This window comes from Notamacropus eugenii, chromosome 1 (assembly GCF_028372415.1).
Source record: "Notamacropus eugenii isolate mMacEug1 chromosome 1, mMacEug1.pri_v2, whole genome shotgun sequence".
Classification (NCBI taxonomy): domain Eukaryota; kingdom Metazoa; phylum Chordata; class Mammalia; order Diprotodontia; family Macropodidae; genus Notamacropus; species Notamacropus eugenii.
In genome coordinates this window covers 455,661,134-455,674,334 of record NC_092872.1, presented here as the reverse complement: position 1 = coordinate 455,674,334, position 13,201 = coordinate 455,661,134, and the positions used below count along the sequence as shown (strand labels likewise).

The following is a 13,201-nucleotide window of genomic DNA, read 5'->3' as shown; positions in this document are numbered from 1 at the left end:
CATCCATCTTCCATTGAGGATGCAACACACTCACTGGGAGTCTTTTAATATGCAGGCACCAGAGCAACATTCAGGCTGTGCTTTTTCTAAATAACCATTCTACTCCCTTTTCTGATCAGTCCTTCACTGAATAATAGTTTTTACATCACTGTACTGTTAATAGAATAAGAACATCTTCCCAACCCATTAATAGGCCTAACACAATGATCACATGGAGCTCAGACTGGGAGGAGCTTGCCCAAGTTGGGGAGAGAGAGAGAGAGAGAGAGAGAGAGAGAGAGAGAGAGAGAGAGAGAGAGAGAAAGAGAGAGCAGAGGCAGAGCAGGCAGAACAGAGAGAGAGAAGCAAGCTGTGAGTGGGAGCAGTTGGCCCAAAGAGCAGAGAGAGAGAGAAAAGCATGCTTTGAGTGGGTGGAGGGAGGAATTTGTCTAGGGGAACTTGTTTTTGTGGGGAGGTCTGACAGGAAAAGGTTTAAGATGTTGGTGCTCCCTGGATTAGTGATAAGTACTCTGTTAAATATTACCTCCTGGTATTCTAATGATGTCCCAAATAAATATTTTGGTTTTGCCTTTGAGGAAGAGAGTTTATTTTATTTTATAAATTTACCCTGGAACTATGCATGCATATTCATAGCAGCTGCCATGGGTATCAGGTTGGTGTTACGATCATTTCTACTCAAGTCATCGTTGACAATAAGCTCCAGCCTCTTTATACTTGCTGTATAATTCTGGGTCATCCACAGTCTTGGTTCCTCAGAGATGGTGTTGTTCCACGAGTTACAATCACATAGCATCACTGGACATATATAAGCACTAAAAAAAAAAGAAAGATGAGTTTTTGTAACAGGAAGCAATTAGGGCTTATTAAAAGCACTTTGCAGTGTCCCAAATTAAAACCTGGCTTCCCCTCTTCTTCTTCAATTTTGAGCCCCGCTCATTATCCATCTACAATGCCTGTCCAAGCTTACTATTACTAATACTTAATATATGTATGCATATAACATATATATACTTAACATATATACTTGATAATTTAATATTATTTTATATATGTAATATTAGTAATACAGATGTAATTGTAGCACCTGGGGACACCTCCCACTATCATCTTCTACAGTGGATCTCCCAGACGAGGCTACCCCAGGTTGACAAGAGTCTTTGGATTCACATCCATCTCAAATGATGTGTCAGTTTACCTTACTAGTCAGCTAGAGAACATAATTAATTCAAAGTAATGGCATTTAATGAAATAGTATAGTAAAAAGAAATCAATAAGTTTCCCTCATAAACCTGAGGCACATTCTCCCATAATAACCGACACAATCAGTGGAAAGATTAGACATAAGTAAGGAAAATATATGGAGAGGTCCATCTGTAGGAAATGCATATGGCTGAGACAACTCCTTGTGTCTCCAATATTCAATTACCATCAATTCCTGGTAATATCACTGCACTACTCCAGCCCACTGGGCCTCCAGCCCACTGATCTCATGTAATGTCCAATCTTTTTCAGGCAAATAGGAGCTGCCAGATCCATGATCTCTGCTAGGTAAATATTCTCTGCCAAATGCACTGGGCTTGTGAGTCTGCTGCTCAGTTCTACCTTCTTGGTCCCATGGTCATGGCCACTGCAGCTCCTTTGGGCACAAAGTTATGGAGCTTTTCTCTGTTTCCAGCCTCTGGAGAGAATCCTTAGCCAGGATGATCTTCCTCATAGAAGTAATAGGTTCTGCCAAGAGTTTTCCTTTGTTTGCTTAAAAGTCCAGAGGCTGATCCTGCTTCAGCTCTTTTAAAAAGACAAAAATCTCACCTACTCAATTTTAGACTAGGAAAAACAATTCCCAGCTTTATCCCATAAGGAGTCCTTTCAAATGAAATAATTTTGCCAAGCATTTAGCATAGCACTTGGCACGTAGTAGGTACTTAATAAATGTTCCCTTTCTTGTTTGTCTTTCTTAGCAGGGCTTTTGCTAGAATTGGTGTTTCCTTTCTAGAAAGAGGCTTTGCCCCCAGGCCCAAGTTTTTTGAAACACAAAGCAGTTCCAGCTAATTAATACTCGTGGGTTTAATTCTGTTTCTTTAAACTGCATTTCCAGGTTACTGAGTTTCCATCTCTATCAGATCCTTAATCCTAACTTAGGATCAGTGCGTCTGTGTAATTCACTGTTGAATTTCTGTCTGGCAATACTATGTTCCTAAACTCATTTCAGGGGATCTCAACCACTAAAAACTCCACAAACCTGTGTGGGTCTAACCCCCTGCAGTAGTTTTGAGGTACCCAATATGTTTTGAGTCTACTGTGCAAATGAATCTAAGCAAGCACAAAACCTAAGCCCTGAAGGCAATGTCACTGTCTCTGCCTAGTCTTTCATAAACACATATGTCCAGCAAGGAGTTTCCTTTACACAACATTTGCAACAAATACCAAGCAGCCAACAGTCAAACCAAGGTCAGTAAAATCTGTAACCAAAACCTTAAACTTTAAGCCATTTACATCTTAATGAGGCAAAGTTTAAAAAAAAAAACAGCATTATGCATAATTTTAAAAAATAAATAATGTAACATAATGTAATAGGGATAATAACATAGCTAGCTTTATATAGTGTTTTAAGGTTCATAAAGCACTTTACATGTTAACCCATTTGATCTTCACAACATGTGAAATGTTCACAAGCCTGTGAAAAAGGCTTTATATTCTTGCTGCCCACATGGCCACATATTAGGGGCCTAATCAATCCACTTGGGGGCAAAGATAACCCCACCTTCCCTAGGTCTGCCCCACTACTTTCTGACTCACAACACTTCTGGCTGGTATTAGGAAAGTGATATTATTCCATTTTACAGATGAGGAAACTGAGACACAGAGAGGTTAAGTGTCTTGACCACTTGTCACAAAGTTTAAGGAAGGATTCAAACTCAAGTTTTCTTGACTTGGCTCTCCCATTCTATCTACTGTGCCAATGAAAAGTAACAAAAAAGAAAAAAGATATTTGCTCTAGGACCCTTCCCAAATCAGTACTTCTAAAGTTATGTAGTCCCTATCAAATTGGTAAAACCCACAAAAAGAACTATGGAGGAACGGGACAAACATTTATTAAGCACCTACTACCAAGCATGGGTAAAGTGCTTTACAAATATCATCTCATTTTATTCTCACAACAATACTGGAACGTAGGTGCTACTGGTATCCCTACTTTATAGATGAGGAAGTTGAGGCAGACAGAGGCTAAGTGAACTGACTGGTCACACAGCTAGTAAGTGTCAGAGACCAGATGTAAATTCAGGTCTTCCTTTCTCCAAGTCTAGCACTCTATCCACTGTGCCACCTGCTGCCCATATGAAAAGTAAAGCAGAAGGAAACCCTTCCAAAGCTTTCCTTTTTTTTTTTTTTTTTGGACTTAGACTTTAAACTTGAGATGCTACATCAACAATAATGACTTTATTTGTCCAATAATTCTAACTTGTTCAAATCATATGTATATATTTTCCCTCATTTTATCCTCAAAATACCCTTGTGAGGCGGGTGTTGTTCAATCATTTCAGTTGTATCCAACTCTTTGTGACCCCATCTGGGGTTTTCTTAGCAAAGATACTAGAATGGCTTGCCATTTTCTTCTCCAGCTCATTTTACAGATGAGAAAATTGAGGCAAACAGGGTTAAGTGACTTGCCCAGGATCACACAGCTAGTAAACGTCTGAAACTTGATTTGAACTCACGAAGATAAGTGTTTCTAATTCTAAGCCCAGTGCTCTATCCACTGTGCCACCTAGTTGCCTTTGTGAGGTGAATAATATTATCTACTTCAACCCAACCAGCACTGATTAATTGCCTACTATATATAAGGCACTTTGCTGGATTCTAGTATACCCAATGACAGAATGAAAAATAGTCCCTGTCCCTTGAGGAACTTATATTTTAGTGGGAGCTGGGGGTTGGGGAGTTGTGAGTGGGGGATGGGAGTAGAGATGAGGAGTGGATCTATATCATGTAACCATGTATATACAGGATCATTTGAAGAGGAAGACAGACTTAAAAGCTAAGGTGAATATGGAAAGGCTTCTTTTAGAAGGCAGCACATGAGCCAAGCCTTGCTTGAAGCTAGGAATTCCAAGAGATGGAGGTAAGGATGGAGTACAAACCATATATCAGAGACCACCTGTGTGAAGGCACAGGATTGAAAGATACAGTACCACATTTGGGGAACAGCAAGTGCATCATATTTGCCAAAACTTGAGTGTGTTTTAGGAGGAACTAATAGCCATGTAACCCTGGGCAAGTCACTTAACCCCTACCTACTTCAGTTCCTCATCTGTAAAATGGGGAGACAATGGAGAAGGAAATGGCAAAACACTCCAGTGTCTTTGCCAAGACGATCTCATGGTTTGTCCATGGGGTTATATAGAGTCAGACACAACTGAACAAAAGAAAGCCAACAGAAATACTAAATATTTCATAAGAATGGTGGGCTGTGTGGATAGGGGTTTAAAGGGCAAGCTGATAAATTTCTCTTTTGTTCTGGCTCAGACACTTCTTGAGGACATGATGTGGGGCAGAGGCATGGTGGAACCCAACACCAGCCAGCCCTGTTATGAGCCAGGAAATACTAGTGCAGACCTGGGGCAAGTGGAGTTCACTTGGCTTCCAAGCGTATCCATGTAGGACCCTTGCCCGTGGGGTCTTTGTTCAAGAAGTGTATGAAAGTCATTTTTAAGACTTGGATGAGGAGTTCTTGAATCCCAGAAAACTTCCTTGCCAACTGCTTTTAACCTCCTTGACAGTGGCTTTTATCTTTCTAAATTTCTTTTTAACTGCCTTGGAATTGCTTTTACTGGTGGTTGGGGGGAGGGATGATATTTGAATATATTTTTATTAAATGGATTATTTGTTTGAACAAATTCAACATGATCCATTGCACTTCATGCAAAATAGTGACAGGGACAGCAAGACATTGACATGGTCAAACCTGTGCTTTATTTTAGCGACAATGTGGACCACAGATTGCAAAGGGAAGTGACCAGAAGACCAATCAGGGGACTGTTGTATCAGTTCAAATAGGCTGTGATCAGGGCCTGCAGTTACAAGGAGCCTAGTGAATGGTGAGAAAGGGATGGATTCCAGATATGTCATGGAAGGCAAATTGAAAAAAAAAAAAACACTTAGAAATTCAACCAATAAACATTTATTAAGCACCTACTACGTGCAAGGCAATGGGGAAACAAAGAATGAAAATGCCTCTTGCCCCAGTGAGCTTCCATACTACTGGAGATATACAACATGAATGCAAGTAAGTATATTTCAAATTATATACAGTTATACAAAGGTATTTCAATTATATATAATTATACAAAGTTAATTCAAGAGGGCCTTAATCAAGAGGGAAACTGGCTGTGGAAGGTAAGGGTAGGAATAATTATTGAACAGAAAAAGAATGTGAGAGGCTAAGTGATTTGTCCATGATCATATATATAGACAGTTATTAGCAGAGGCAAGACTTGACTCCTATGTCTATGTCTCCCGTATCCTAGATAAATAAATAACTACAGGAGAGATCTCCTGTCTTCCATTTGCTGAAGAACTCCTGAATATCAGAATCCATAGACATGTTTCACCAACACCTTCAGAATCACTGTCAGAGTATACAACTGAGCTGAGGGAGCCCATATGATAGCTCCCATTCATGGAGTGTTTGGCAGTTTACAAAGCACTTTCCTCGTCCAGGAGAGAGGCAGTATAAATGTTATTATCCTTATTTTACAGATGAGAAAACTGAGAGTTGTCCAGTACAGAACCTGGATCACTATAGTTCTAGAGCTGGAAGTAACCTCATAGATCACTTAGTCCAGCCCTCCCATTTTACTGATAAGGTCTAGGGAAGTTAAGTGACTTGTCCAAGGTCACTTTGGCTATAATAATCAGAGGTAAGATATGAATGAAAATTTTCTGACTCCAGAGCCAAGGCTCTTGCTTCTATACCAGAACTCAAATCAAAGTCTTCTGACTCCAATTAAAGGGTTCTTCCTATTATATCACATCCTGCCTTGTTGAACAAATGAATTTGTTCCTCTGAGCAAAAGGTTTGAGGGGCTCCCATTCTCTGAAGGTCTAGAGTCCTTTCTGGGTAGCATTGATGTCCAGCAGCCAAATTACAGAAAAATTATTAGCATGATGCAAAAGGATGACATTTTTCCATTCCTACATATATCACCCTTTATTTAGGTTCAATTAGGCACTAATCCTTTATTGGCTGACCAATAAATAAGTCAGCATTTGAAAGGCTGTTTTACTGCTCAAGAGGTCATTCTCTTCATCCAATCATTACTGTTATCGATAGATAGGCATATGAGGACCTACAAGGTCCCAAAGTCCACACACTAACCTTTTTTCCATTAATAGAAAAATTCCACCCCTGACTCCCCAGACTCATGAGGGCAGGTCACTCACCAATAGTCCATCTCTGACAAAGGAGAGGAGGAGAGAGATCTGAATCTAATTGGAACCCAGCAGAAAAAGCTGCTTAGGAAACAGCATACAATAAAAAGAGTACTATAGTGGAAGTCAAGATACCTTCTCTGTACATACTAGGTGCTTAATAAATGCCTGTTGAATTTGTTTAATTGTGGGGTTCAAGGCCCATCTGCATAAACCTGAGACCACCTCTCATTTGGTTTTAATTCCCTCATCTGTAAGATTGTTGAGATTCTTTCCAGATTGAATAGTCTATATTCTAAACTACTTGGAAATAAGTCATCAAATCCCAGGACTGGAAATGGACCTTTGCAGCCATTTTCTAGTTCATCCCTCCATCCATTCTGAGAAGATACAAATAATGGAAAAAATGGGCACCCTCCAACTGGAGGGAAAAGGGAAGAGTCTTAGAATGAGTGAGGAAACAGGGAAGGGGAAAAGTATTTAATTCTCCATATGCCATGAGCTATGAAGGAGGAGCAAAGGGCAACACCAAGGGACAGACAAATAACAGTATTTTAGTTTGGAGAAATAAGAAAACTAAACACAGCTATTAATCAACCAATACATCTGGTCTTATTTAATTAAATTTAATTAAAGCTGTGCAGAGGGCATTTAAACCAACTCCTCTTTCCCTACTACTCAGCCCATCTCCATCAAAGAATGCTGCTTTCTTATCCATCTGAAGAACTACCTTTGAATTGATCAGATAAACAACACTGGTGTGGACTGTGGGCTAAAGAGAGGGGGGAGGGATGTAGGGAAGGAGATGATGTAGGTTGGTGACGTCCTCAATGAGTTCCTAAGATGGCGAAGGCCACCTTTGATCAATTCCAGTTGGAAGAAGGTAAGGAGGGAAGAGAGCAGGTGCGAGTGCCAGGTTATAAGCCACCAACAGCTGTAAGTTGTCAGACCAGTAACACAGTTCTCCCCATGGAAAAGAGTGCAGACCCGGCAAAGCTTTATCTGAATGTCATTTTCAAGGATAGAAATCATAACATTACAAATTCTAGTCTCTGGGGGGAAGAAACAACACAGGACAATCCATGTGTCACAAAACCAATCTAAGGCTCTTCCCTTATCTCTTTCCCGTCCCCCTTCTCTCCCAGCCTATTTAAGTGGGGGGAGGGGGGGAAATGTCACCACTTGGCTCTCATTAAAGCAGCAAGATGTCTTCAGTCACCCTCTAAGAACTTTGATGTTCATCGATGAAAACTAGGCATGGATAGGCAGACAGAGAAAGAGAAGGAGGGAAACAGGGTTGGATGAAAGACAGTGGCCCCAGTCACTGTCTTCCCTTAGACAAATTTCCAGAGACATATTGCTAAGTTGGCTCCCAAGTGGACCCCAGTAAGGAATGTGTCCCCCAAACTATATTCTCTATGATATAATGAATACTAGGTCATCTAGACAAACAGTCAGTACCCTCATTCAATGGCTGCATCTCCTGCCAGCTACTACCTCCAAAATCTTTCCCCTTTCAGACTCTGCTGCCTTTTCCCTGACACCTCAGGTCTTTATTCACATTAGTGGGTGGTGTTTTGGAAGTAGCACAAAAGGAAGGAAAGAAGCCATTGAACCCATTTTGCCCATATTAACCTCCTTCCAAGACAGTAGTTGCCATAGTCCCCCACTTAACATTTCTTCTGCTGAGGACATTATGGGGCCTCTGCATCAGCTGTGCTCTGAAATGCATGTTGGGTAAGTGATCCATCAACAGAAAGGTACGGACACTACTTTTAAGCCTCTGAGTGGGGACCAAGGTATTTAGTGGCCTTTTTGCTCACCTCAATTAAAACAAAGTGTTAGCACAAATTGAATACTACAAAAAAGTTTTGTGTCCATTCCAAGTCAGCACCTAATTACAAGTACCTGTGATTGGCACAGCCTGTTAATGTGTATTTTTAAGCCTGAAACCATTCTGTGTGCAAATATTACAGAAACGAGAATTCTTTGGTCCAGCGATTCTGATTTCTGCTCTCCTGGTTAAACATCCAGAACTGAAATTGCCCTTGAATTTTATCCTCCTCTCCTATTACTTTTATCTTATGTACCAGAGCACAAATGAAGTACATAGCAAAGAAAGATTCCATTCTCTGCATCTGGGTCCGAGTACCATCAGATGGATTTAATTCGCTTGTAAGTGGCATTTGGGTGCAGATGCATGGAGTGCTTTCAGTCACAGGCAGAAACTTGCAAATGATTTGTTAAGGAAGAAATGGCTTTAATTTAACAATGAGGTTCACTCTGTACTTAAAAGAGAAGCAGCAGCCATCCCCGGGAAACAACACAACCAAGCTATCTGATAGGAGTGATGGGGAAAGCAGGGACAGTTCCCCACCCCCCCATCCCATCCCCCAGTTCTGGCAACAACAACTCTGGATCATAAATTAATGACCGAGAAATAACCAGAGCTACTTATCATGCTCCATGGAATTGCATTTGCTTTTTAGTAGAGAGGAAAGCAGAGATTTCCAGGAAGGTTGTTTTTCCTCCCCCTTTTTAAAACTCAGTAAGGTTGGAAACATATGGGTGGTCCCTCTTGCACTTAATCCTTCCCTTAATATGGTTCATCCCAAGGTGATATGACAATGTCATCAGATGGACGTCACATCAGACTCTGACCTTTTTATTCTTTTCTCATACTCCAAAGTGGGGAAGGGGGCCTTGAACCCTGGGGATTGTATGTGGGGGACAGGTCTTGAAGTCATCATAATCAAAAAGCATTTAATGGTTCATGGCTCCATTACAGAGAGAACTGGACAAGCTGGTCCCAGCACTCTGGGTGGTTATAATTTAAGACAGATATGTGGACAGTATTGTTCTGTGTAGGTTTTGCTGTGAATGAAAAAACTCTGGGCAAGCATCCTTGCCAACTCCCTACTGGGAGTGGTGGGAGCAGAGAGAGTGTGGAAGAGGGAACTAGTCTGCCAGATTTGAGGCCTGCCTGTTTCTGGGGGAGCTGATAACTGGTGTGAGGAGGCACATACAGACCAGGGGATAATTTCTAATAGTCTTATTAAAGAGCTTTACAAGTATATCCATATACAAACATTAAATATATCATAATGGGAAGCAGGATAATGGGAAGACGTCTCCCAAAGAAGCACAGGAGCTGAGCCATAATCTGATTGAACCATCTATACCAAGCTTCAGTCTATTGAGAGAAAAGTAGTAGTATGCGCAAAAGTTTAGAGCCAAGGGGTCAATGACAGGTGCTCTTGAACAGCTTAAAAGAGAGGCAAGGAACTGAGTTGATGCCCTCAAAATGTCTGCTGGTATTGGGCAGAAAATATGAGTGGTGGAATAAGCATTTGATTAACTGTATGTTCCTTGGTCCTTCTAGATCTGCTCCTTACTACTTCTGTGACATTGGGAAAGTCACCTTTCTTCTCTGGGTTTCAGGATCCTCACTTATAAAATGATAGGAATGAACTCTTAGGTCCCATCAAGTTCAAAATCCATGGTTCCCTTGATCATGAACTAGTTATAACAATTCATCCCCAACCCCCTCCAACGTCACAAATTCAATGTGTTTATTACGTATACCTCCTGTGGACACAGACCTAAGTAAGGGCAGAGGGAAACACAAGAGAAGAAGATATGGTCCCTTTCCTGGAAGGCTTATAATCTAGATAGGGAGTTAAGACTCATATACAGAAAGAGGGAACAAGATAGCAGGTCATAAATGGAGCAGATAATAACTACTGTCACCTCTCAAAGAAAGGAGAAATCACCGTGGGTAGGAGTAGATAGAAAAGATTTCATATAAAAAAAATGGGATTTGATCTGGGTCTTGATTGGTGGAAAGGTAAGGATAGTCAAAGAAGGGGAAAAAAGGCTTTCCAAGTAGGTGAATGGAAAGGAATGCTATCCTTTACATCACTATATACCGGGGGAAATAACATTCTCCAGCCTCTCATTCTTTCCTAGGTCAACTATAATAGTACAGTAGAGTTTGGTCCCACCCCACTACTTGATATTATGCATATCTGAGTTTCCCTACAAGATTAAAAGTTCTTTAAGGAAAGAGAGCCTATCTTGTTCATCTCTATATTCCCCCAAAGTACATAGAGCAGGACCCTGCTAATAGCAAGTACTTAATAGTAGATTTTTGAATGAATGATTAATGAATGAATGGTGAATAGTGGCTGCTCAGTTAATGTTTGTTGAATAGACAAAACATGAGCAGGGTATGGAGGCAGAGAACAACAGGAGAACAGCAGGAGTAGGCGATCCCAGCTTAGAGATGGTACATTTTCAAGGGCATCAATGGAACACCTCCTCAGACCTTGCCTGTGGATAGCAATATGCAAGGAGGTGATACCCACAAGCCTTGTTTCATAGAAGTTCACAATCCAAATCAGATTCAAAGGGCATGGAGCCAACTGAATAAAACATGAACCTGTAAATAATCAACTTTATCCAAAAGTGGGAGGGGAACACATTGCAAGATGGTGAAGAAAGGGAATTTGCTGCCTCTCCTCCAATCAATCAGGAAACACTTCCTAGAGAAGGTAAAATTTCACGTGGTTCTCAAATGAAGCTTTAAATATAAGTTGAGTCTGGAAGACAAATTGGGCAGAATCAGTGAACTGCGCTGTCCAAGAAAATGATGGGTTTCCCTCATTGGAGGTCTTCAAGCAAAGGCCAAAAGATCAGTTACTATGTACACTGTAGAAGGGTTCTTTGTTTATGAACAAGTTGGACCAGATGACCTCTGAGGTCCCTTCCAACTCTTGAATTTCTATGATTCTGTGATTTTCATTAACCTGAATGGGAGTGAATAGGAAAGCAGGTGGCCAGGAGTCAGAAAAAGGAAGACTTTGTCCCAGCTGTCCCAGTCCCAGTTTCTCTCCTCTCCATAAGCATACACCACACACACAAAAAGAGACCATCTAATTTGCCAAATGTAGGACTTCCCTTAGTTATTCAGCATCATTCATCTTTGCATCTACCACAATGTGGTCCAATGTAGGACCTCGAACATCACAGGCACTCAATCAATGGCCACTGGAGAATGAAAAGAAACTCAATCCTTTGTTCTATTCTCTATTCTAGTTGCCATAGGGAATATAAGGTAAGGAAAAATGTATTTTCCCCACTTTGGAGAAGCTTATAGGATAGTTGATGGCATATAAGGATGCAGAATTAACCAGTAAGACCATGAAATCATAATCATGAAACCACAGGGAAAAACATTAGCTATTAGAACATTAGATGGTATCTAATCCAATACAAAAGGATTCATAAGAACATTAAGCTTTTATAACATCTCATAGGAGGGAGATGTGGGCCTTCCTGGAGAAGGTAGGCCTAAAGCTAACCAGAGAAGGATGGGTCCAATTTGTACAGGTAGAGAAGAAAGGGGAAGGAGGGACATGCTAGATGAGGAGTACAGAATGAGCAAAAGAAGGTGTGAACATGCTATGTAGGGAAGGATGAGGAGACAGCCTGGCTAGAAAAACAGTGTTCTGTGTTGTGGAGTAGTGGGAAATAAGACTGCAGAAATGGGAGAGCTTGGAGGGCCAAAGGGTGGGAGTCTAAACATGAAACTTCATTGGAATAGAGAATCCCAAGCGAAGAAACACCTCCTGCCAATGCAGATTAGCAGCTATTCTGCAATTTATAGACTCAGAAAATTATTTGAGGCACTGGGAATTTATGTGACTTGCCCAGAGGCACACAGGCAATGTGTAGCAGAAGTGCGTCAATCTAACTCAGGCCTTTCTGACTCAAATACCAGCCCTCTAGCCTCTTTGCCTGGCTGCCTCACTTTTGAGATCTATTAATGCCTTTTATTTTGAACACCACTGGCATTTTCTGAAACATTCCCTCCCCATTAAACCTTCCATTTAAAGAGATCCAGTTTAATGCATTCAGTAAGCATTTATGAAGCACCTACTATGTGCCAAGCCCTGGCACAAAACAAAAAAGATAGGCCAAACCAACCAAAACAGTGGCTGTATTTAATAGCATAAGTACATTTTACATATGTAGCCCCCAACTCTCATTAGAGAAGAAAGAGGTGTGTTTCATCACCTGGCCTGGAATCAGGAAGACCTGAATTTAAATCCAACCTCAGACACTTACTAGCTCATCTTATAAGGCTCAGAAAAAATAGACTTCTCATGGTTCATGGACTTGGGTAAGGCAGTTAATCCTGTTTGCCTTAGTTTCCTTATTTGTAAAATGGGAATTATAATAGCACCTGCTTCCAGAGTTGTTGTGAGGATCAAATGAGATCATTTTTGTAAAGCACTTAGCACAGTGTCTGGCACATAGTAGGCGCTGAATAATTGCTAGCTTTCAACACCATCCTCATCATCATCATCATCATTTGCTTTCTGGAACAGAGGAGTTCAGCTGCCTTTTTGGTGTTCTTCTCCTTAGTAATTATCATGTAAATCCTTCTCTAGAGTCTGCATACTTTACTCTGCATCCATTTTGCAACCTCTCCATGTTTCTCCAAAATCTTGACACAGGTGGTCTCTTATGGCACAAGAGTATTCCATTCCATCACCATTCTGGACTTCGTTCCACTTTTCCCCAGTCAAATAGCACCCACTTTGTTTCCATTTCTTTGCTACCATAAAAACTGTTGCTATAACTATTTTGGTCTATGTGGGACCTTTTCTTTCTGTCTTTGACCTCCCTATGGGGTATATACAGTAGTAGAGGGCTGGGCCAGAAGATATCAACAATTTAGTGACATCTCTCAAAATTCTGAAATGTT

The 13,201-nt window shown here is 40.8% G+C and overlaps 1 long non-coding RNA gene across 2 annotated transcripts in view; it reads right to left on the bottom strand.

Annotated features, from left to right (window-relative positions):
* Positions 1 to 562: 562 nt before the first annotated feature.
* Positions 563 to 13,201, bottom strand: part of LOC140519242 (uncharacterized) — a 185,921-nt gene continuing 173,282 nt past the window's right edge. For both annotated transcript variants that reach the window (XR_011972142.1, XR_011972141.1), the window contains exon 3: positions 563 to 812. This is a non-coding gene — a long non-coding RNA (uncharacterized lncRNA). The remainder of the gene's footprint in view (positions 813 to 13,201) is intronic.